The sequence below is a fragment of the Fukomys damarensis genome, unplaced genomic scaffold, assembly GCF_012274545.1.
Source record: "Fukomys damarensis isolate Sample0158 unplaced genomic scaffold, DMR_v1.0_HiC HiC_scaffold_25, whole genome shotgun sequence".
Classification (NCBI taxonomy): domain Eukaryota; kingdom Metazoa; phylum Chordata; class Mammalia; order Rodentia; family Bathyergidae; genus Fukomys; species Fukomys damarensis.
The window spans coordinates 5,205,015-5,227,980 of record NW_022900937.1 but is presented as its reverse complement, the minus strand read 5'-3'; the positions used below and the strand labels follow the sequence as shown (position 1 = coordinate 5,227,980).

The 22,966-nt window shown below is 46.7% G+C and overlaps 1 protein-coding gene across 3 annotated transcripts in view; it reads left to right on the top strand.

The window, feature by feature from the left end:
* The first annotated feature begins 1,054 nt into the window (after positions 1–1,054).
* The window catches only part of Npnt (nephronectin), a 58,386-nt gene continuing 36,474 nt past the window's right edge, over positions 1,055–22,966 (top strand). For 2 of the 3 annotated variants that reach the window (XM_010641560.1, XM_010641558.1), the window contains exon 1: positions 1,055–1,154. The gene's annotated coding sequence lies outside the window, so the exon portion shown is untranslated. Of the gene's footprint in view, positions 1,155–14,638; positions 14,690–22,966 lie in introns of all 3 variants that reach the window. The other variant, XM_010641559.1, reaches the window with a different exon arrangement.

The window sequence follows — 22,966 nt, the reverse complement described above, 5'->3', positions numbered from 1 at the left end:
CCGGTGATTCCAGCCCCAGCGACCCTCGGGGGGCCCGGGGGAGCCAGAGGTGACGCAGAGGAAATGGAAAGAGTTTAAGGGAGCGGGCAGCGGCCGGAGCCAGGCCTCTGGATTGAACTGAGTTCCTAGAAGCGGGTCTCCGTCCACCTGGGCCGTGCTTCGCATTTCTTGCACGCACATTTACAAGTAGGCTAGGATTTTAATGTAGATTTTAAAAGAGGATTAAAACAGCAACTGAAGTCGTGCCCTTCTTGGAGGAAAAAGTCATTTAGGTGTGAATCTGAACAAGGAAACATGTAGCCGTGACAGGTCAAAGCGGAATCTGTCCCAGACTCGCTACTTTCCTTACGCACCACTTACATTAAAGAGGAAAATCGAAATCATGTTAGTGTGCATTCATGCCAACCTCATTCCACACGGAGGAGTCTGCTACACTTCAAACTCTTCGGTTTTATTTAGATTTCTTTTTCTAATGCTATTTCCTTCCTTTCCTTTCCCTTTCCTTTCTTTTCTTTTTTGCAGTGTTTTCCCCAGCTCTGTTTCCTTGGCTTCTCAGGAGCCTGCTCTCTTTGTATCCCATCTGCCCCTTCTCCCAGGCAGGAATTCCTTGTGCTTTGTCAGGTCTTTTATTCTTTAATGCTTTTCAGTTTGTGATGAAGCCGTCAGAACTGGTTTTTCCCCATCCCAGTAACAGGTGTGAGCCTTGGAGGAATTTGTTTTATTTCAAGCCTGGCAATGGTGGGCCGGTGCTACAATTTCTAGTTAGGAAAGGGTCTTCTTCTTTTCCCCTATCCTTGTGTGCTGGGTGTGTGTGTGTGTGTGTGTGTGTGTGTGTGTGTGTGTTTCTGTACAGGTGCGCACATGCTGAGTGTCTGAGATTTGAGATAAGAGGCTAGCAAAACTATTTCTGTGAGTGTCTTTAGCCCTACATTTCTCTAGGCATGAAGAGTTGTAGGAGATTGTTGGATGTGTTTTGATCGGTTCTACAATAGTGGAGGGGAAATTTTCTTCTGCCTCCAGTGTCTTACTCGTGCTGTTGTCTGTGTGTGGTAGGTGGCCTGGACAGCTCGTGTCCTTGATTGGCCTCTGTCGCTACGGTGGGCGGATTGACTGCTGCTGGGGCTGGACTCGCCGCTCCTGGGGACAATGCCAGCGTGAGTATCAGCCCTCCGCCGGTTCCGGCCAGCTCCCCTCTGAGGAGAGCCCGGGGTGCATTTTACCAGGTGCCCTTGGGGCTCCCGTGTTCCCTTTGTGCTCACTGGTTTCTTCCCTGCAGGCCCTGAGGTGGAGTAAGACAAGGAGTCTAGACGATATTTACACTAAATAAACTGGGAACCTTAGAGCGCTTCTAAAACCTCCACAGCAGCTGTTGTGTAAAGAGGCCCATTTATAGTTGCTTTTGAAGAGAGGGTGCCTTCACAGTGCCCTTAGTGAACCACCTACTGCAGTCAGAGAAGACCTGGAAAAGCATCAAGCTCAAAGTACCCAACCGGAACACTAGTTTCTGTTTTCTCACATTCAAAATGAACATTATTTTGGTGAAGTATCAGGGCTACATCCCGGATGCTTGAGAAGTTTAGACAATATCTTTCCAGAGTTTACCTGGATCTCAAAATTTTACCCCCCCGCATGGACAGCAGATGATCAAATAAACATCCAGGACATCTCTAGCATGCTGGGGGCCCAGGAGGTGAGAGGAAGGGAGCCATGGGGTTGTGCTGGGGAGAAGGGAGCTGCTCAGGCTGAGGAAGGTGGTTACAGCTGGGGCTGGTGGAGGAGGACCCTACCTTAGAGAGGGCTGGCCAGTAAATGGGCCAGGCAAGTTAAGTTTCCCTCGGCTCCCTCGATGTGGGAGTGTGCTGGTGAGGTTTCTGTGCACGATGACTCTGGTCGCACACACAGGCTTCTGTCTCTGGCTGGCTGGGAAGGGGTGGTGACCGGGGCTCACGCTTCTCACCCTGTGCTGTGCGAGCCAGGAGCGAGGCCCTGTGCCCTGCCCAGCCCCTGTCCCTTCGTTAGAGATGAGGTGACTCTAGTTTCCAGGAAGCAAGAGGAGGCGAAGATGCGGTGTCCCCGCTGCTGGGTCTGCTCAGTAGTGTTTCAAGGAAGATGGTCAGAAAGGAGAGCGGTATCTGGCGGGAATTAGTGCCCTGCCAATTAGACCATAGTGCCAGGAGTGTTTGCACACCTGGAGGCCAACAGGTGAATTGGAGCACCCCCGGGCTGTAATAACGAAGAGCATCCTTGCCTTGGCCCTGTCTGTACACACTCCCCCACGGGAAAGCGGGGAGTCTCTTTCCAGCCCTCCTCCTGTGCTGCCCTAATCAGATGCTGCAGTGCTGTAGGGTCCTGCAAGTGTGGGCCATGCCCAGGGTATGCTGCACTGGCAGAAAGCCCCGGGCAGCAGCAGGCGCACCTTCCTTTCTAAAGGCAGAGCTTGGGCATGCAGGCTTCTGGCCAGGGCGTGGGAAGGAGTCTGAAGGAAACACTGCCAGGATCTCCAGGAGTTTCTTGCACTGAGAAGCCCCCCAGGTAGCATCTGTTGGAGCTGCTCTGGTTTCCTGTACCCAACAGGCACGTGGCAGGCAATTGAGTTTAAATTCATGCAGAGACCTTTTAGAGTTACAGAGATACTACAGGGTTTTGTCATTCAAGAAATTTCCAAGTGTTTTACTTTCCACATAGCTTTCCTAACAGTCACGGGGCACTTTTAGTGTGTTTATACTTCATTTTGTTCCTAAAAGAAGGCAAAATGGTAAATATAGTATCTGCTAGTGTTCGTCTTTTCCCTCTTCTTATTCCTCAGTGATCTGAGAAAACTGCAGCACGGCGTGAGTCGATTGTTGAAATGGTTGTGTTATAAAAGTGTGTAAAATCTTTCTGCACAAATCACAGCTCTTGGCACTGAGTCAGCACTGTGTGTGAATTTAGTAAAGTGAAAGAGATGCAAGAGAGGTGCGCTCCAAGCCGTGTGGGAGGAAGGGCGCATCTGTTATTGGAGTCTGTGTTTTCGTGAGCCGTGACGCTTTTTACCTTGTTCCTGCCAAAATTAAAACTGGTTCCGAAGTTCTTTGTGTTTTGATAAAATAAGACACCCACAAATTGAGCAGGAGCGAAATGCTTCTTCACTATTGATGCTGAAGTCGGCAAGGTTGTCAAAGCAAATTCAGAGGTGGAGAGGTGGATGTGTTCGTCCGTGTGTTTTATTTTCTCAGAGTCTTAATCCATTCGGCTCAGGTTAGTTCAGAGTTCTGCCTCTTTGTTTCCATATAAACAGGTAGAGGAATGTGGGGTCAGAGGCCAGCCCGAGGGGTAGAACAGCACCAAAAGAGCTTGTGGATGACTGAGATAGCACCAAACATTCCTGATTGTTTCTCAGAGAAAGCGTTTATGAAGTGAACACACCTTGCCGGGACATACTTTCCAGGAAAATGCCTTGCTATTCTATCACAATTAAATGTAGCAATGGATTACCTATGAAAATTCCAAACAGCAGCTAGTAAATTCCATGTGAGAAATACTTCTGGCTTTCTGACCCCTGGACAGTCAGAGTTCGCTCTGCACGGAGGAGCAGTCTCCCTTCCTTATCAAAAGGACCCTGCGCTCTTTTCTTCTGAGTGACTCACTTCAGAGTGATTTTCCTGCTCAGGCAGCACACCCCGTGCACAGCGCCTCTCAGAAGGTGATGAGCTGAGGGTGATGCCCTCCTCAGAGCTGCACTGGTCCCGCGACCCTCTGGTGACTGGAGGTGGCGGAGTCAGGTGTGGGAATCTGGGTGCAGCGCCCACAGTGACTGCTGCCCACCTCCCCCTGGGTGGGGAGCTGCTGCGTGCCCTCCGCTCGCTGCATCCAGCTGCAGCCATCAGCCAGGGGACCCGCTTTCCCTCGGGCTGAGGAAGGATGATCCGGGCCGCTCCCCAGTGGGCACCGTCGTCAGCCCTGTTGAGAGGAACAGGTGTGTGGTGTTGGCGCGGGTCCTTTGGTGGAGCCGGCCTCGGCTTCTTCCTCCTTCATTCTTCATTCTGTGATCCCGACTCATTAACTGATCTCTTGAGTATAGAAAATCCAAAACGCGACTTTCGAATTATCTTGGGCTTCACTTTTGCTGAATATCAATGACTATTTTTAAAATCTTTATTTGTATTAGTGCCTGTTTGCAGTACTTAATGATTACCTTCCCCAAGGAGAGCTGGGACATGTACATAACACACCCTAATTCTTTCTACTTTCCCTTCCTCCTCCATCCCCTGCTCTCTCCTCCATCTCTTGGTCCCCTTCCCATTTGCAAAAGACCTATCTTCCTGCTTCCTCTTACTTGCCTTTCATTTCACTCTTTAATTTACTTATACTTTGGCTTTCTTATATAAGGGAAGCCACGTGACATTTAAGCTTGAGTGTCTGACTTATTTCACTTAACACTGAGGTCCTAAGGTTCATCTATTTTCTACATATAACCAAGTTTATTCTTCTTAATGGCAGACTAGTACTCCATTTTATATAAGTACCCCATCTTCTTTATCCATTCATCTGTCGATGAAAACAGAGGCTGCTTCCAAGACTCAGCTATTGTGACTCTGTTGCTATAAGCAAGGACACACACGGATCTCTGTAATATGATACAATGTCTTTAACTCTTTGGGGAAGCTATCTCGGAGGGGAATAGCTGGGCCGATGGAATTTCTGTTTTTAGTGTTTTGAGGACTCTGCTGATTTCGCTAGTGGTTGTATAATTTGCATGCTGTGGCTCTTTATGGTCAAGTGAGATTTCCTCACTGAGTTCACCCACTGGTGGTCGAGTAGTACACACAACAGTTCATGCTCTCACAGATGTCGCAGTATATTTTTGGTTTTTGCTTCTATAATTATTTTGTTCCTTAACTTTTCCATTATCATAATGACATGTTTCATTTTATTATGTTAAACTACTTTTGTCCTTCTACCAAGGAGAGACTTCTGTAATAGGGCTTTCTCTGGGTTTTGTTTTGATTTTACATTAAAAGCTGTGTTTGCTATGGAAATAACTCTTGACTAAATGTACTAGATAATTTGCACCACTTGAGGCCAAGTCCTGGTTTTTGTTAATTAGCTAAGTGACATTTCTTAGCCAGTTTTCTTTCTTTACAGCAGGTTTCCAAGGTTCACGACTACAACCCCAAACTCTACTTGAGAACATCTTTCATGGAGAGAAGACTGTCGGATTGGGACACTGGCTTCCTGTGTCTTCCTCTGTGGTCATCTTTCTGTGTACTGGGAGATTTGGCTGAATGATGACATTAGCATCTTAGGGTGTTTTGTTTTTTGTTTTTGTTTTTTTGAGACAAGGTCTCACTGTGTAGCGCGGGCTTGCCTTGTACTCACAGCCACCCTCCTGCCTCAGCCTCCCGAGTGCTGGGATTGCAAGTGTGCACCACCACCATACCCAGCCTAATAGCATCTTGTTGAAAATACTTTCTAGAGATGTGAGGAAAAACTCAGAAGTAGTTCTGGGTTTCAGCAAAGCTACTCAACTTCTGAGTTTCTTGGCTATTGGTGAACAGTTTGTGGTTTCTGTTGCGATGTGCGTTGGGGTGGGTTTTGTATTATCCAGACCAGGGAAAATGTAGAAATGTTTCTGCCAGAGGTTTGAGAAGATGTAAAACATACCTGCAGATTGACTTTGCTGTTTTAGTTCTGGCTCTCAGTTTCTGTATTTCTTTCTTAAAATTAATAAAGTTTATAGCTTTATAAGTGTCATGTAAAGTGAAAATATCATCCTTTTATCAGCTTTAGAAACACAGATTAGTGAACAGGAATCATGAAAGGGTACTTTATTTGGAAGCTATTTTGCAGTGGTCAAATAGTTGTCACTGGATGTTTATTACTGGCTAATTGTGAACTGGGAAGATTGATAAGCAAATTATCAAATTATTTCTGTATTTCAAGTGACAAGGATCTTAGTTTCAGCAAAGAACTTTGGTTTAGTAAGTGAGATATTTAAATTTCTTGTTTAATTTCTTGTATCTGGATTCAGAAACGGTCTTAGGGAAGGAACATGATTATTAATTCTGCTGTCATTGACTTCCTGTCCGCAGTCACAGAATTATATCGATGGTATCTTTCTTTGATGATTTGAGCCCTCAGTTGTGAACACGCTGTTCACAGTGGCGGACTAAGCTAGACGGGGTGCTGGGAGTGGCGCCCAGGCTGTAGACCCGGCAGGCCCCCCACGCTCGACCCTTACCCCTGCTGTGAGACGCTTTGGAATCAGCGTTCAGGGTCACAGGCGACACCTCCCCACAGCGTGACCCCCAGAGGGTGCCTTTCTGCTTGTGCTCGGAGCTATGGTAGCTTCTGTGGAATGGGGCTTCGTAGTTCAGACATACTGCCACTTCTTGTGCGTGTGCAGTCACGGGCCACCCTGGAGCAGAGAGGAGTCCTGAGGGGAGAGAGCAAGTGCTCTTGGGGCCTCCCCGGCGGTGGGCTGCGAGGTCTCAGGCCCCGTGGTCCCCGCTCTCCCAGGCTCGGTAGCTTCCTCCCGTGTTTGGGATGAGAATACAGACCCCGCTTTGTTCGTCAGGTTGTTCTCATTCTATTTTGTTGAGAGAGCAACCAGAGCAAGGAAGGCAGAGGCTGATTTTACAATTACTTTCGTCGTTACACCCACACCCCCGAATCCTGAGGGAGGGAAGTGGAGATTATTCAGCTCCCACTTGCCTCGAAAGTTTGTTTAAGAACACCGTGTACTTTGAGTAACATCAAGGGGTCTTGGAATGCGAATTCCAGGCGCGAAGCAGTGTTGAAGAGACTTGACCTTTTCAGACAGGTACTTTTGAGTACGTGTTGCCTTCGAAGTTAAATTTCACAGGAATCACTTTGGTCCTCCATCCTTTCCCCTGGTTGGAACTGACCTTTGCCTGAATGCTATTAAGATCTGCCAGTTTCCTGAGGTCCCCTCTTGCAGTCCAGCCTCAGGGTCCTAGCACCGCTTCTCTAGCCGGAAGGAGGGGCTGTGGACAGGTCCATTGGTGGGATCCTGTCACTGTCACACGCCTGCCACAGGCACCTCTGTCTGCTGCTGGGAAACTTGCTGATCGCTCTACAGCTGTGCTGCGCTTCTCGCCTGGCCTCTGTCCAGAGCAAGTGTGTGGCGGTCATGCTGTCTGCTTGGAGGTCGGTGGGACGCCCTGTGTCCTGCAGCGTGACAGTGAGTGACCTGGGGTGACTCCGTCTGGTGTCCGACACAGGGACTGGACTTGGCTGGGGTGGGTGAAGGGCTGCAAAGAGGGCTCTGTGCCTCTCGCCACTGACTCCTGTCCGCGGTCACAGAATATATCCATGGTATCTTTCTTCGATGATTTGAGCCCTCAGTTCACAGGTGCTTTTGTCCTTTTGCACTGATATTGTGCAGGTTTAAAAATTTTTCCCATCACTATTTCTAAAATATTAATTTGCCTTGAAAGAGAAAATGTATTCACGTCATCTAGTACCCCTCCTCCGAGAAATGGAGAAATGCATATTATCAGGGTTTTTTTTGATCTGTGTATTTTTTAAAAAAATGCCTGGCATTCTTAATGGTAAATTGGCTCCCCATTTCATACAACAGAGAGGTGCTTACAGGCTGCTCTGTTGCTTATCTGCTTTTCTTAACAGTTCATCCTGGTTCTTTATCACCTGTCCTTGAAGGGCCTCCTTACTTTTTAACAGGGTCGTAGTACTCCACGGTGTGGCTGTACCACAACGGAAGCCGCCTGCTGTGGGCGGGCCTTTCTGCTGGGGTCGTTGCTTGCTAACAAAGCAGTTCTGCGATGACCTCGCGGGTGGTCCTGGCGATGTCATTTCGCACGGGTGCTGCTATTGCCCAGGAAGCATTTCCGCGCGTGGCCCACTGCTGCACGCACACGTCTGTTGTTTGGATTCATGGCCGATGCTCTCTTCCTCGGGAGTACGCAGGTTAGGGAGCAGCTGCCGCCGTGTGGTATCCAGAGTCACACCTGCCGCTCGATCTTGGGGTGGGGTGCTCTTCTTTCCTCATTTGTCATGTTTCCTCTTGGACCAGAGAATGAGAGGCGCCTGCAGAAGCTGAGAGCATGCGGCGCGCGGTGTCCGTCTGTCTGGCCCCTGCATTTCCGCCCGTCGGTCACCTGCTTTTAATAGGTGTGCATCTCTTTGTACTCGTAAGCTCCACTTGTACTCCAGGAACTCCTTCCTCGATCTCATTACCTGTGCTTCAGGTGTAATTTCCATTCCTGTGTGGTGGGTGCCGTTTCCCTCCTCTCACGCTCTGCGGGGTGTGTGTGTGTGTGTGTGTGTGTGTGTGTGTAGGATTCCAGGATCTCAGTGCCGTTTCTCAATACCTGTTACAATAAAAAGGAGCATTACAACATTTTTTAAAATCAGAAACTCTTTTAAAAAGTGATTTTAGAACTATAGGGATGTATGCTTTCCATCAGCTATTCTAATCTTTATCACAATTATATATTTAACTCAAAATTAAAAAAAATAAGAAATGTATGATTAAGTAAAAAATTAAAGATGGGGGAGAGAAAGGAGGCAGCAAAGGTAAACACTTCTGATGCCTCAGTTGTCCTGCCACCGCTTTCTAACCTCCACAGGCAACTACCGTTTCCTGCTAATCTTTGTGGAGACATCTAAATATTTCCAAAATCTTCCTTTTCCATAAAGCATTATACACAGTAAAAACCATTCTTTATCTTGCTTTTTTCATATAAAGACAGTTCATGTCAATTCACAGAAGTGTGACTGATTCTTCTAAATAGCTATATAGTATGCTTTTCTTGTGGATATACCATAATAATTGCCAATGTTTAGGTACATGAAGTGGTTTTCGATATTGTGCTTTTACAAAATACTGTATGCTATGACGAAATCAGTGCACCTGTCATTGTCATTATTAAACGCAATTAGACATGGGAAGATTATAGGTATGTATCACATTTCTGTATTAGTACAATAAATGAGAAGCTTTCATTTTATTGTTACATTTTTTATATTTGTATAATTTTATTACAAATATATAAATCAAAGGAGAGTAAATCATGGCCAATATCACAGAGTGGAAGCCAGATCAGTCACTTTCTACTTTGATTCCTTAGATGATATTTTAAAAGATAAATATAGTTGACTTCTCTGTTTGCTTACACTTTATGTTGTTTGGAAAAGGACGTGAAGCAGCTTCTAGGGAATTCATGCAATGAGATTGGAACATGTAATTAACAAGGCCAATAGGGAGAAATAGAAGACCCTAGGAGGAGGGCTATGGAAATACAGACATGTAAGCCATAGAAAACTAAGCATGTCTTACAGTTTGACGCTTAGCTTCCACTAGCCCAAGGGAAAAGAAGTGTAATTACTGCTAAATGTTTTTTTGTTAGGGAAAAAGCAAACCAGTCATTTAGAGGGAAAAGTATGGCTTTGCTGCCTGTGGTTCTGGGCGCGAATGTTTGTGTGGTCCTGTGGAGTCCTGACTGCTGGGGCCACAGCAGGTTCCTGTCAGAAAGCCGGTGGCTTTGGAAAAACAGTTTCATGGCAGTTCGATAGTCCCCCTCGATGAGGCCCTGACTCTGAACTTGCAGCTCGTGGGAAGAGGGTCCACATTTTTCTGGCTGTGCCATGATGACCCCAACTTCAGAAGCTTCCTCTGGGCTCGGTGTGGCCCAGCTCCAGTGTCTCTCCGTGATGTAAGCCTGGGGCTACAGGCTGACAGCTCCAGAGAGACAGGCGGTGTCAGCTGGGATCACTGCCAGTGCTCTTTGGTAAAGGCCGGTCTTCGTGTATTTATTTGGTTTTTAGTCTGTATTTTCAGGAGCAGGCAGCAGTTAATGAAGTTTTACCCAGAGGAATGGGGACGTAGTGGAGATCTGTGCCCTCTGGGCTGGGCTTCAGTATAAGTGGCTTCTGCAGAGAAATCAGTGGGAGATTTTAATGTCAGTTTTGCACTCTTTGGGCATCAGTGCCTAAGCCCGTCAGCATGTCGCTCCGCACTGTTCGTGTTCCTGCCGATTGTGGCTGTGGGGGTCTGAACGGCAGGAGGCGCTGATTCACGTGAGCTGCGCGGACTCTGCAGAGCCTGGGTCCCTATGTCTTCATCCAGTGCCCAAACCGAAGAGCTCTTCTCGGGGGCGTGAGGAAGGGCGACTTCTCAGGCAGTCCTGACGGCCCGAGAGCAGTGGGGCCTGAGGTCCTGGGGCACACATGGAAGAAACCCCACCAATCCCCAGATAAAGTAACAAAAGGGAGGCTCAGTGTGTGTCCTGCGAAGGCTTCGATCCAGTCAGGGCCCGTCTCCTTGGGAGAACAGAAAGCTCTTAGATCCTGTTCCCTCAGACATCTGCATGGCTGAGGACTCTAACCTGTCTAACTTGGCACCTGGACCAGCCTGGAGGGGAGCTGAGGCAGCAGCATCTCCACAGCCAACATTTTCCACTTCATCAGAGCAAAGGAAGGCCCATCCTCAGAGATAATGGAGCACAGCCAAGATAACCTTGCTTAGAAACATTTCAGTATAGCCATCATGGGCTCTGCCATAGCAGGTGCAAGTGGCAGAGGTCTGACATGACTGTAATGTGACTCACTGGAGTGTGGTGCACCTCAGGAGCGCCAGGTACCTTAGGTACCAAAGGCACCGACTTCCTGAAGTCTGTGCATTGTAAGGTGCAGCACTCAGTGAAGTGATATCCCCTACAAGGAAATTTCTACCTTTTTTTTTTTTTTTTTTTTTTTGAGACAGGGTCTCACTATGTAGTTGAGACTGACCTGGAATTCACTATGTACCCCAGACTGGTCTCGAACTCACAGGGATCCTCCTGCCTCAGCCTCCCCAGTGCTGGGATTACAGGTGTGTGCCACCATACCCAGCGGAAATTTCTTCCTTAAAGCACTGCAACTTTTAAAAAGCTTTCTGGTTTCATCTCTTAATTATTTATAGTATCTAATTAAAGATTCTTATTTTGCCACAATAAAATTCCAAATAAATCCAGCATAAAGGAGAATGTATAGCCAGTGTACGGTGTGAGAAGCATTGCGATGTACAGTAAATATCGAAGGACAGTTGTGGGTCCATTCTGTGCTATTTTATTGGTTCTGTGAATTCTAGTTTCCATGTAACCTGATGAAACGGTTAAAGCAATTTATTCATCATTTGATGGGAAGAAAGCTATATGAATGGTCAAAATAATTTTTTAGCTTGAGAGTACATTATCTGATTTGGAAGACAATGTTTCCCTCAACTCTGTTTCAGGAGAAATAGGATCATTTTCTGGGCCCTCTTTGACTAAAGGCTGGAGACAGCTCTGGTAGACATTGGTTTCCAGGGACGTAGGGATTGGAGACTTGAGATCTAGCTGCTGTAGGTTATTTGCTTGTCGGTAATGAAAAGGTAACTACAATTCAAAACTACAAAGCAACATGCTTCCTTTGGTCAGTTTTCTTTAGCCGTTTTTAAGATTAATGACATAAATCTGCAGGACTTGACGTGGCTTTCCTGTTACATGTAGCCACAGCAGATCTCACAGGTAGTGTTGCTTCCATAGATGAAAATTTGGGAACTATATCACCCCTGTTTAATTTTGTGCTAAGGTACATAAAAGGAAGAAACAATTAGTTCTTAGATTTATACATACTTTGCCAAAAGCACTATTAGTTTTCAAAACCTCCAGCCTTATTTTCATAAATCAGAGTTCTCAAATTCATTCTTCGTGGAAGCTTCTTAATCGGTCAGAGGTGTCTACTACTGTTATTTACAGAAACTAACTTGAGGGGAAGATTTTCCAAATGTAAGATTTGCAACATCCAAAATGTTTTTGCAAAGCCTTTGGCACCTCCTGTTTTATTTCAGTGCTAAGATTTTTTAGGAACTCATAATCGTCTGCCACAGGTTTGTGTGCCAATGAGCAGCAATCTTCGATCAGTCATAGAAAAGCTCTGATTGCAGCTAGCATGTGATTGCATTGATTTAGTGTGTGTGAGTATTGAAAGTTGATTTCATATTGTGTCTATTTATTATGTGAACCATTTCGAGTGGATTAATTGTTCCAAACTCATATGGTTCTATTTTTAGGGTGTTTCCCAAAGATAATGGTGTTTTTGAGATCCTCTGTCCCTTGCATTGAGTTGTGGCATTTTTGTCTTGTTTTGTTTTGAGATGAGCTCTTACCAAATTGCTTGGGGCTGGCCTTGAACTTGTAATCCTCCTGTCTCAGCCTCCCAAGTCATTGAGATTACAGGCATATGCATACTGCCCAGTTTGGACTGAGTTTTCAACTCATTAATGAATTAAAATATTCATTATGTCTTGCTGTTGGTGAATGGCCAAGATTATGACATTCTGATGGTTCTTAAGGGAGGAGTGTTTTTTGAAACAGTTACTCTTGAGAAAGAAAAATACAGCATTATGAAAATATAATTATAGAATTGCTAAGTGTTCTCTAATCTTGCATTGAAGTCAGATGGATTCTTCTGTATCTTTAATATTTATAAAGTAGTGCACTGCCGCTGAGACTGTCCAGGCTCTGACCTAACTAACCCGGTGTCCCTGGGCACTGCTGGCTCGAGAGGCTCTGTGTCGCCGAGTCTGGGATCCCTGAAGCTGCCACCTCCATCCGCAGTGTTTCATTTCCTTTCCAGAGCTTTTGCTTGGCCCAACCTTTGAGTATTTCATACCCTTCACAGCGGATTAAGCGGTGCCCCTGCACACAGGTGTCCCTTTGGAGAAGAGCAAGTTTCCCTCGAAGCTCCTTAGGGTTTCTTTTTGTCTTAGGGTTTCTTTTGTCTCTTGAACACTGTCCAAAGTTTCAGACTGTCTCCAAATCTGTAAACCTGTGTTTAGCAGGCAAGGGAAGATCATCTCTGCTCAATTTACTTTCCCTGGGTGAGTCCCAGCTTCCTAAAATCTCAGAGTGCTTCCTCATGCCATCCCTACAGCGTGTGCAATAGCCCTGCGGCCCCATAGACCAGCAGACAAGCACAGAGTGTGAGCTGCAGCGCTGTAAGCCTAACTGGGCGGCTGCTTTGTGATGACCCAAGGGGCAGGTCACTAGGAGAAGTGGGACCCATGCTGCTGCACCATGTGCTGCTGATGCATCCTGTTTAGCATCTCCCACAGAGAACTAAGCCATGCACGCACACGTGCACACACACAAACACACATGCACACACACACATTGCACACAGGGCCTTTTTGGGCAACTTTACAAAAATGGATAGCTGCCTATGAAACTTTCCTCATCCATCAATAGCGATGAATCTATGCCAGGTTTGACATTTCTTTCATTTAAAATGTAGTTCCGTATAGTTTTAAAAGGAAAATTTTAAAGTAAGGGACCTTAGCTAACATTTTATGCTGGAAGTCTAAACAGTACATGTATTTATATCATAAAATTTACTGAACCTGTGTCTGTCCAGGTTGATTTTTGTTAAGTAGGACAAATGTGACCCAATTTTGTGATATGATAAGAAGGAAATAATACAGAACTATTTGATTGCTTGGTACTAATACAGCTAGTTAGAAAATAATGAATTTGCTGATCTTTACTGACTTGTCTTACGTTGTTTAAAATAATTTAATTTTTTTTCTGATAAATTGCATTGTTCAAAATTGGCAATTCAAAAGTATTGAAGAAATGGTATCCTTTTATATTCTTTCATTCTCATGCATAACTAGGTTGTAAATAATTTTCTTTAATTTGTGGTCCAGAATTTAATTTATGCTTTGACTATTTGCAGCTGTTTGCTTAGTTTATACTTGATGTTTTGGTATTCTGTTCTAAGAAATGGTGGGTTCTTTAAAAATTGAAAACAACAATAAAATAATATTAATTAGTTGTAAACCTAACCAGTAACAGTTATAATCAAGAGCCTAAAGTCAAATACATAAAAATCATGCTAAAGCAGATATTTTCCGCTTTAAAGAGGGGAGGCATTAATCCACAGGATGTAATGAAAATCACCTTTTCCCTGCCTCTGGGGTCCTAGGATGGGGGAGCCCTGCCCTTTACCAGCAGCACCTGGATCTTAGCCCCTTACCTATCCATCTACCTGGGTGTGTCTGCACCTGCAAGGGGAGCGTCTGCATATTCACAGTCCACACTTACTGCATTACCAACCAAAGCAGCCATGCAGAAGAAAATGCTGGGCCAGGGAAGAAAGATATGTTACTATTTCCTCTTCAGAGTTGGAGAAACAGGTAAGTAAAGATGTATCCATTTAAAAGCTGCCAGCCTCGGTTACTAATTGATCAAAAGTTCTAATATTTTTCAGATGTGTGGTAAACTGTTCATTTAAATAAAGAGATACTGTCTCCGAGAACCAAAAACTAATATTCTGCAAATGAAAAATTGAATTGGAAGATACAGTGTCATACAAGGTCTGATAGATTTTAATTAGAATGTGGACTATAGAAGAATAGCATAACTTCAATTATTAGTGAATAATTTTGTTACAAAATGTTTTCTAATAACAGAATGGTGACTAAAATGTTACTATTTTAAACGTGTCCTAGATTTTTTTGTTGTTGTTTCAGAGAAGCACTGAGAGTTGAGTATGTGTAAGTCTCCGGGAATGTAACAAGTGGATAAATACCCAAGTCCAGCCTCCTTACAGAGAAAAGATCTGGAATTTCTTTTTTTGGACATTTGTTTTGCAGCTTTCTACGTCTTAAGACAGAGAATAGCCAGGATAAGGTGCCAGCTTCAAGGTTAGATGATCATATTTCTTGCAATAATTTTGGCTAATCTATGTCTTGAAAGGCGTAACTTCTAAATAATAACTTTATAAAGCTATGAACAAAACATTAGTTATGTTTTTGAGTTCCTTCTCGGGAAACTATTCCTTAAAGATATGCTCATTCTGTTTGTAATTGTACTAAATTAATTTTAATTCAGTCATTACATTTAGCTTTTCCCTTTCACTTTATAATTCATTTCTCCCGTTTTATCAATCTAATGAATTGACCTCCCTTCTAACCTAAAGCACAGTTTATATTTTTAATACTTCAAGAAACAAATAAAAAAGTCCACCAAATGAAATTACTAACACCAACCTATCATTTACCCAAGAGGATTGTGTTTCATATTTATTAATCATCCATGGAATTTCAGGTAAGAAATATTTTGATTGTATGAGATACACCAGCTGTTTTAATCAGTAGCCCTTATGGGTGTTTATGCATTTTGTGCACATAAAGAGTTCATTGTTAAAAATGTGTTGGCAGTGAATAAATCAACCTGTAATATTTTAGTGGAAAGTTTTGGTAAAATTCTCCTGTCTTGAACTGAGTGATGAAAGGCACTATCACATATCATAGAAATGTTTTAAGGTCGAATTTTAATTGAAAGAACATTTGGGGACAAAATTGATGTTCTTAGAAATAAAAGTTAAGTGTATCTTTGTTTAGGGAGACTTTAAAAAAAAGCACAGTGTGTACATTAAGGTAAGTAGCAATTTCAGGGTGCGCTGCCAGAGCTGGGTTGGGGAGGTGACATTAGAGAAAGAGTAGATTTGTTGCTGACGGGTTCGGGTTTGGGACCCCTTCCTCGGACCTACCAGCTGTGAGAAAAGAGACATTTATTTAACTTTTAGAGGCATGCTTTTCTAATCTTTAAACCAGCTTTGCAAGAGTCTTGCTGGCCATCAGTGGAATGCTATCTAGACAGTGGTTATTGGTAAATGTTTGCCGTCATTGGTATGTGGCCAACATGTGGAATGTATGAAGAACTCGAAGACACGTTGTCCTGGCTCCCGTCATAGGATGTGTGGTGTTACGTGTTTTCGAGTGTGTTCTTTTGTGACTGTCTTCTGGGACTGACTCCATGGAGTGTACATTTTCTCCACTTATTCATTTCTAAAATAAAGCCTTTCACCAGATAGCTGCGTTTCTGCACGATTTCTTTCCCATTTCTCTCATAATACCCATCCACAGACCTCAGAGTGGAACAGTTTTGGTTAGTTAGCAGTGTTTGCACTTAGAAAATGGATGAGAAGGCATTGAATTGGAACTGTGGAGCCTCAGCGCGTGTAGGGGCCTGGGATTTACCTGAGAAACATTTGAGAGCTTGCTAGAGGCCAGGAGCTGAGTTAGGAACTAGGAAGATACAAAGCTGAGGGAGACACGCACTTTCAGGGGCTTCAGTTAAGTGAGAGGATCGGCTTTTCTTCCTCCTGGGACTCTAAGCTAGGAGAGAGGGACACATAGTGAAGGTCCAGGGGAGGAGCCCCTTCCTGCAGGGAGGTCGGGGGACTTCCTGGTGTCGGCAGATTCATCCCTTCAGCCCAGGGACACTGCCCGCTGTTGCTTGCCTGGTCCTGAGCCCACCACGCAGCATCCCAGAAAACCAGGGTCCTCCTCGAAGGCCACAGGTGACGACCACCTCAGATGGGAGGTGTTTTCATGCCGAGAGAGCACGTCCCAGCCCAGCCTTTGACATCCGGTGAGCTGGTTAGCGCAGGGACACGGTAAAGATCCGAAGCCGGGACATCCAGTCATGACTCAGAAGGTAGAAGCTGTGTTCCTGGGCCAGAGGTAGCGTGCAGGTGAATTTAGATTTGCTCAGAGTATTTTCACATTACTTAGTCACCAGCATTGCCCCAGGACTGTGCGTATCAGTGGCGCTGTAGCTCTGCACCTCGCCGAGAGCCTGGGGCAGAGGCTTCTCAACAGCTGAGGTCCTTGTGCCCGGAGGAAGTGGGTGGTCATTTCCCCGGGACTCACTTGCTTAAAGCAGACGCGTGGGCTGCAGACTTGGAGGTGTGGGCCTCTCCCGGAGCGTCCACTCCGGTAGGCTGGAGAATCAGCCTTTGAGGCTCTGGTCCAGAAGCTGTGCAGTCGACCTGGTGAAAATTTGGGCTTGACTTTAAGCAGTTGGTGAGAGGAACAAAAAGAAGGAGAGGGTTTGATACTAAATAGAAGGGGCAGAGAATCAGGCAGCATTAGGACCTTGCTGGCTGGCCTGGGCCTGACTGCCAGGACAAATTGGTTTGGGAAACAACTTTTCCAGGTTGCAGCTGCTTTTTTGGTAAGATTTAGACAAGAAAGAGCTGTCTTAGAGGCCGTTAGTGAGGAGCATGAGAAAACCGCGGGGCACTGGCTCCCGAGTCACTTCCCGCAAGGCAGCTGTTGCTCCGGGGATGCTGTGGAGAATGCGAAGTGGGGACCAAGGAGAGCAGCCCGTTCCAGCTCGTTCTGCAGGGAGCCGAAGCGTGCAGGGCAGTGCGGGTGCACAGGCTGCTCTCACCCAGCTCCCCTCTTTCCTGGCCCCCCAGGCCCGCCTTCCCTTGTTTCCTTCCACCCCCTCTTCACGGTCAGCCTTGCCCATCGCCACGACTTCTACCAAACGGAAGGGTGCGGAGAGCCGAGACACCGCGTCCCGCTTTGGCTGAGCGCAATCCGAGTCTCCAGCCCTTCCAGAGAATGTTTCCCGGTCCGCCGTGTCAGCCCCTGTGGAGAAGCGAGTCCAGCTTCTCCCCTTGGGTTGACCTTTTCTACTTCCTGTCACGGTCACTCCTAAACCCGGGCAAATGTTTGACTGAAAGTGAATCGTTCGTTATAGAAGACTGCGTCTGTGTTGTAAGTCTGCATTCCCTCCCGATTCAACCTCGCCCCGGCTCAGATGCCGTCTCCTCCCTGTCCCCTGCGCGTTCTCTCGTGAGGACCGTGTGTCACCGCAGTGCCCTGCCCATGGCTGCTTGTCGACCTGAGCCATTTGATCCGCTCTGTCCTCGAGGGTGAAGCACGTGCTGCACAGTGTAGACCCGGGCCGTTGTGTGTGCAGCGCCCCACCCTCTACAGCTTGGGAACCCTGAAGGCATAAGGGCCCCACATCTCTGTATAAAAGGAAGGAAAAGCTCATGAGTGATTTGTGATCTTAACACATGGATTACAGTTTTTAGGAGGGACAGTTTATCGGGGAAATGAATATATTTTGCTGGCTTCTCTTATGAAGTTCTTACATATCACAGATCTTAGCGCTTCGTTAAAAGAATAAAAAGCCGACTTACCTGCTTGAAAACACATTAATGTAATTGAGGGTGGCATTGATGGCGTGTAATCCTCCGACTCTTCGGTCCAGGTAGAAATCTGAGTGCACACAGGCCCTTCAGGCTGGCAGTCGCCTCACATTCAAGTGACTGCTTTTTGCTCTCTGGCCTCGGTCACCGTGGACGCTCCGGTCTTTCAGGCCCACGCTGCTTCCTGCCTCGCTGGCTTTTCTTCTGCTGCTCAGCCTGAGTCAGAGGCCCTGGCCCAGTCCACGTGGCCAGCCCTGCTCACCCTTCAGGCCTCAGCTCCATCTTCTCCCGGCCTTGTCCCTGCTCTGGCTCCTGTGCTCGCCGGTCTGTATCTGCAGCGGCACAGTCCCCAGTGCTGGGAGGCTGAACAGTGCTTCCGAGCAGGGCTGTGGTTAGAGAGCTCAGGTCTAGTGAGGGAGTGGGACTTTAAAAAATCGTAAAAGTAGCGTGAGATGTGCGTTTATCAAGGCACCTGACTTGTGTGGAAGGCTGCGAGGGGCCAGGGAAAGCCCTGCGAGGGAGGCCGGCGCTCAGTCGCACCGAGGGCAGTGGGTGACCCGAGCCATGCTGGAGCCTGACTAGACCGAGTGTGGCCAGCGAGGGACAGCACGGCTCTCCGAGTGACAGGGAGGGATGCCGGCTACTTCCTGGGGACGTCGGCTAGTCGTGCATCTGTGTGAGTCGGGACGGGCTGGCGGCATGGGCAGGAGTCCAGTCCTGAGAGCTGGCCCTGAAGGCCATGCTGAGCACCGGGTCTCAGGAGGAGCAGGGAGCGGCGGTCGGGCCAGCCCTGGAGTCACAGCGCGGAGGCACAAGGACCGTGCTGCCTCCCTCACTTGAGCACCCCGACTGATGGGGCTTCCGGCTGCTTCCAGGTGTCTGGCGAGAGCCCTTCACTAGGTCAACTTGGAGCACTTGAGGTTCCTCTTCAGGAAAGAAGGCCCAGCTGCAGAGTGCGCCGTGTCAGTCTGTTCGTCGTCACGAGGTGATTTAATTGTTGGTAGTTCACGAGCAGCTTAATGGGACTTGTATCAGCAGCCCCTAGGTACGGGGTTTGGGGTGCTGAGAAAGGTGATCACGGTGACCTTAAAATGTTCTGACCGTTTGTGGTGACTCGAGGTAAACCAGCTCAAAAGGAGAGGGTCGCCTTGTTCAGTAAGGCAGCCGGGGCGATTTCAGACTGAGGAAGACCGGCGCTTCCTCGCACCCTGGTCTCACCTCATCGCGCTGAACTCCCGGGTCTGTGAGCGCCGGTTCCTTGCTCGGCCTTCTCTGGCTTCACAGACCAGCGCTGCCCCGCGCTGTGTCCACTTCCCGGTCTCCGTCCTCCCATGGCGTCGGGGATGCCGGGTCCTCCCTCCTGCCGGCCCCGTCCCCTCCCCATACCCAGCGTTTCTCCGAGTACTGAGTCAGGTGGGCGTTGTTTTAAGGGCTTCCTGTGGGTTTTCTCAGTAAGCCGGAGTGGGTTCTAATGGACCTCGTGCCCTGACTACTTTTTAAGTAAAAAGGTGGCAGCTCTGGCACGTTTCGGGGGTTCACTCTCTCATCTGCTGGGAGCAGAGCGAAGCTGGGAGGTCTGGGGTCGTGTTTCCCAGGTACAGGGACGGGACCCAGCACCCTCACCCAGCACCCCTGGCCACCCCTGCTCCCCAGAGCACTGCAAAATGAGCAGCAGCTCACACACGAGCCTTGCGGGTACCCATGTTATTATACTCCTGCTTGTTATATTTTCCCTACTTTTTTATTTGAAGAATTTTAAGCCTACAGAGCAGTTGAGAAAATAGGAACTTTAAATGCCCAACTCTCTTCATCTGTGATCGCCCGTGTTCCCCGTCTTCCTCCCTGCACCCCTCTTCCCTTCCCATTTGAAAGCTTCCTGGACATATTGGCCCTTCTTGCCTGGATAGGTCGTCATTCATCTAAAGAGAATAAAGTTTTTTACCTCAAACCACGAATCATCACTATGCTTAAGAAATTAACATAGACACAATGTTGTATAACAAACAGTCCGTAGTTAGGTCACTCCATTGTTGCAATGATTCTTCTTAAGGATTTTTGGGGGACATTCCTCTTTGGTCTCTGAACTAGAACAGGTCTATCATTTTTTTCCCTTCTTGACATCACTGTTTTGAACAGTCCATTTCATTTGCTTGGTAGAATCTCCATTTACAGGGAGGCGGGGAGGGGTGAAGGGAGGGCAGGGACAAGGGGAAAAAATGAGAACCAAGACCTGTCACGTGAAGGTAGAGGATCCCAGTTAATGAATGTGACTGCATTGTAGACCTAGATTGTACCAATAAACTCAATAAAAGGAAAAAAAATAAAAAAAGAATCTCCACGACCTAAATTTGTCATCCGCAGTTTCTGTACCGTCATCCAGCTCTGGGTCTGTTTGTTTGGCCCCAAGGTTACATAGGTGATGCTGTGTCACCGTATCCCCATGGCTCGTAGTCTGGGGGATACAGGGAGGCAGCGCTGGATCATGGGGTTAAGGTGGTGGCTCCTTCCTTTTCTTTCGTAGTTAGTGGGTAACCTGATACACAGAAGTGGAATATCCTGTTTCCCAGTAGACTTCTTTTCCCAGTGAGCGTTTTAACATCTGTGGCGGATCTTTCCTCAAGTCACTTACTTCCATGGAGGTTGTACAACCGTGTTTTTCAAACTGTAGCATCCCTTGTGCATGTTAGCTGTGCTCTTCAGAACAAGGAGCTCAGGCCCGTCGTTTTTTAGAATAGCTTTGGACCCGCGGATGATTTTGTTTTTCAGTCGTCATCCGTTATGTCATCTCTCTTCCTGATCCCAAACGATCCCAGGTTGGGCCGGTGGGAACCCCTAACAAGCCAGATCTCCCCTGTTCTCTAAAGTATTTCCTCGCTTTGTGGCATAGAAAATTACCCCTGCCTTCCTGCCCAGCCCTGTTTCCTCTTTGGGCGGAGTGATATTTAGGAACAAAGATCCAGGTATCGGGGTGCTTGTTGCTCCTGGTACCCTCCTTAAAAAGACCAATACCCTTACTTCCTTTCCAAGCAAATACTGATAACACTTTTGTAGGTGTTCTTAAAATCTAAGTTGGCATCACTCTCAATTTGACAGTTTTCTGTACAATGAAAGCAGAAAAAAAAGAGTTAAAATTCCTAGTCAGTTGAAAATGACCGCAGTGCCCAGGGGGAGGTCTTTGGAGTGGAGAGAGCAAGTGCTTGCTGATGATTTTGAAAGTTGGCTTGAGAAGCCAAAAACCCTGTGTAGCCGCTCATATCCCTGGGGCCACGTTAGGAATTAAACAGCAGTGAGACATGAAATAGATTTGAGAGACTGGTCTGAATTGCATGTTCCCAAAGACAAAAAAATGATGATTATTATTATCATTATTACTATTGGGTACCAGGGATCGAACTCAGGACATTGTGCTTGCAAAGCAGGCAGTGGCACCACTGAGATAAATCCCCAGCCACAAAAATAAATGATCGTGAGACCACTCTTGGGGGACAACATTGTATGGATCATAAACCCTTATTTATTTTAACTACATGCTATAAGTTGCCATCAATGTTTGACTATAGTTTTTGACTAGTTAAGTTCCTAATTGTAACCCTAGATTTTGCCCAAAGAGGAGAAAAAAACCCTAGATATAGAATGGTTCAGCAGAGCTGATAAGTCTATACTTTATTCATGGTTCAGAATCAAGCATCTATACACAATAATAAAGAGATTATTTTATTATAACATATTTTGGCAGGATTACTTTTGGTTTTTGTTTTAAACTATAGACCGTGTTCTTAACTAGGACTCTTCTTTTCTGAGAAAGTTACTTAAATACTTTATGCCTTAAATCACCATTCTCCAACCCCCAACCCTTTCTTGCTTTTTACTCTCCCTCCCTCCCTTCCAAATCCACTCAAAATGCTGGCCTTTCTGGTCTTTTTCTGACACCACTGGAGCTCGTGGACTGAGGGTAGCGGACCTGGGTTAGGAGGTTTTACAGAAATTGGCCGGCGGGCTTCTCTAACCTGTGTTCTCGGATATATGGTGGGGAGACAGAGGTGAAGTCTGCTTTTCTCCTGCCTCCTGTGGCTGTTGTGAGGATGAATCCAGCCCATCTCATCATGAGAGCATTTGGGAAAGGACCATTTTAAGTTCTAACAATCAGAGGCACTTTGGCTCGGTTTGATTGCAGCAGGAATTCAGATTTGAACGTTGAGAAACTGACACGGGAGTGCAGGGGTCCCGCAGGCTGAGAGGCGTTTTCCTCAGAGGGATCAGGCTCTGCGCCTCTCTCCTCTGGGTTTGCGTCTGCTCTGCCTGACCCTGCAGGGCCTCCTCCAGGGGATCGCGTGAAATTCCCGCATTCCTTCCAGGTTCTATTAATACAGCAGCGGACAGTGGTGGTTGTTTCATGCTGTTTTTAGCAGCCTTTCCTCTTCTGAGGCCAGCTGTTCTTGGGAAAAGCCAGTGCTGTGTTCCCTTGTCAGCTGGGCTCATGCAGATCTGAATCTGGCCCTCCTTGGGTGTCAGGAGCATGCAGACCCCCAGCTCTGAGGCTGTTCCCGCCTCCACTGGCTGCCCTTGTGTCACCTCTTTCTGACTGAGATAACCTGTGGGGCAGGGTTCTTTGTTCTGGTCTTAGTGGTGCCTTTCTGAACAGCGAGGTGATGTAGATTGCATGCATTACAAATAGCTCTTAGCATTCCAGTGGCACTGTTACTAACAGGAGGCGAAGCCTCCTCTGGCTGCTAACAACACTGAGGTTGGGCTCGCTTTCCCCTTTCCCCCGCCAGGTCTGCAGCCTCCCAGCCTTCCAGCTGTGACACTTCCCTTGAGTCCAGGGTGTTGGCTTTCTTTTGGAACATCAGAAAATTGGTGCAGGAGTTTAATTCCTCTCCGGCTTCCATATTATCTCACAACCTATATCAGAGCTGTCCAGCCCTCAGAATCCTGTTATGATGCATATATATATATTTTTTTTTTTTTG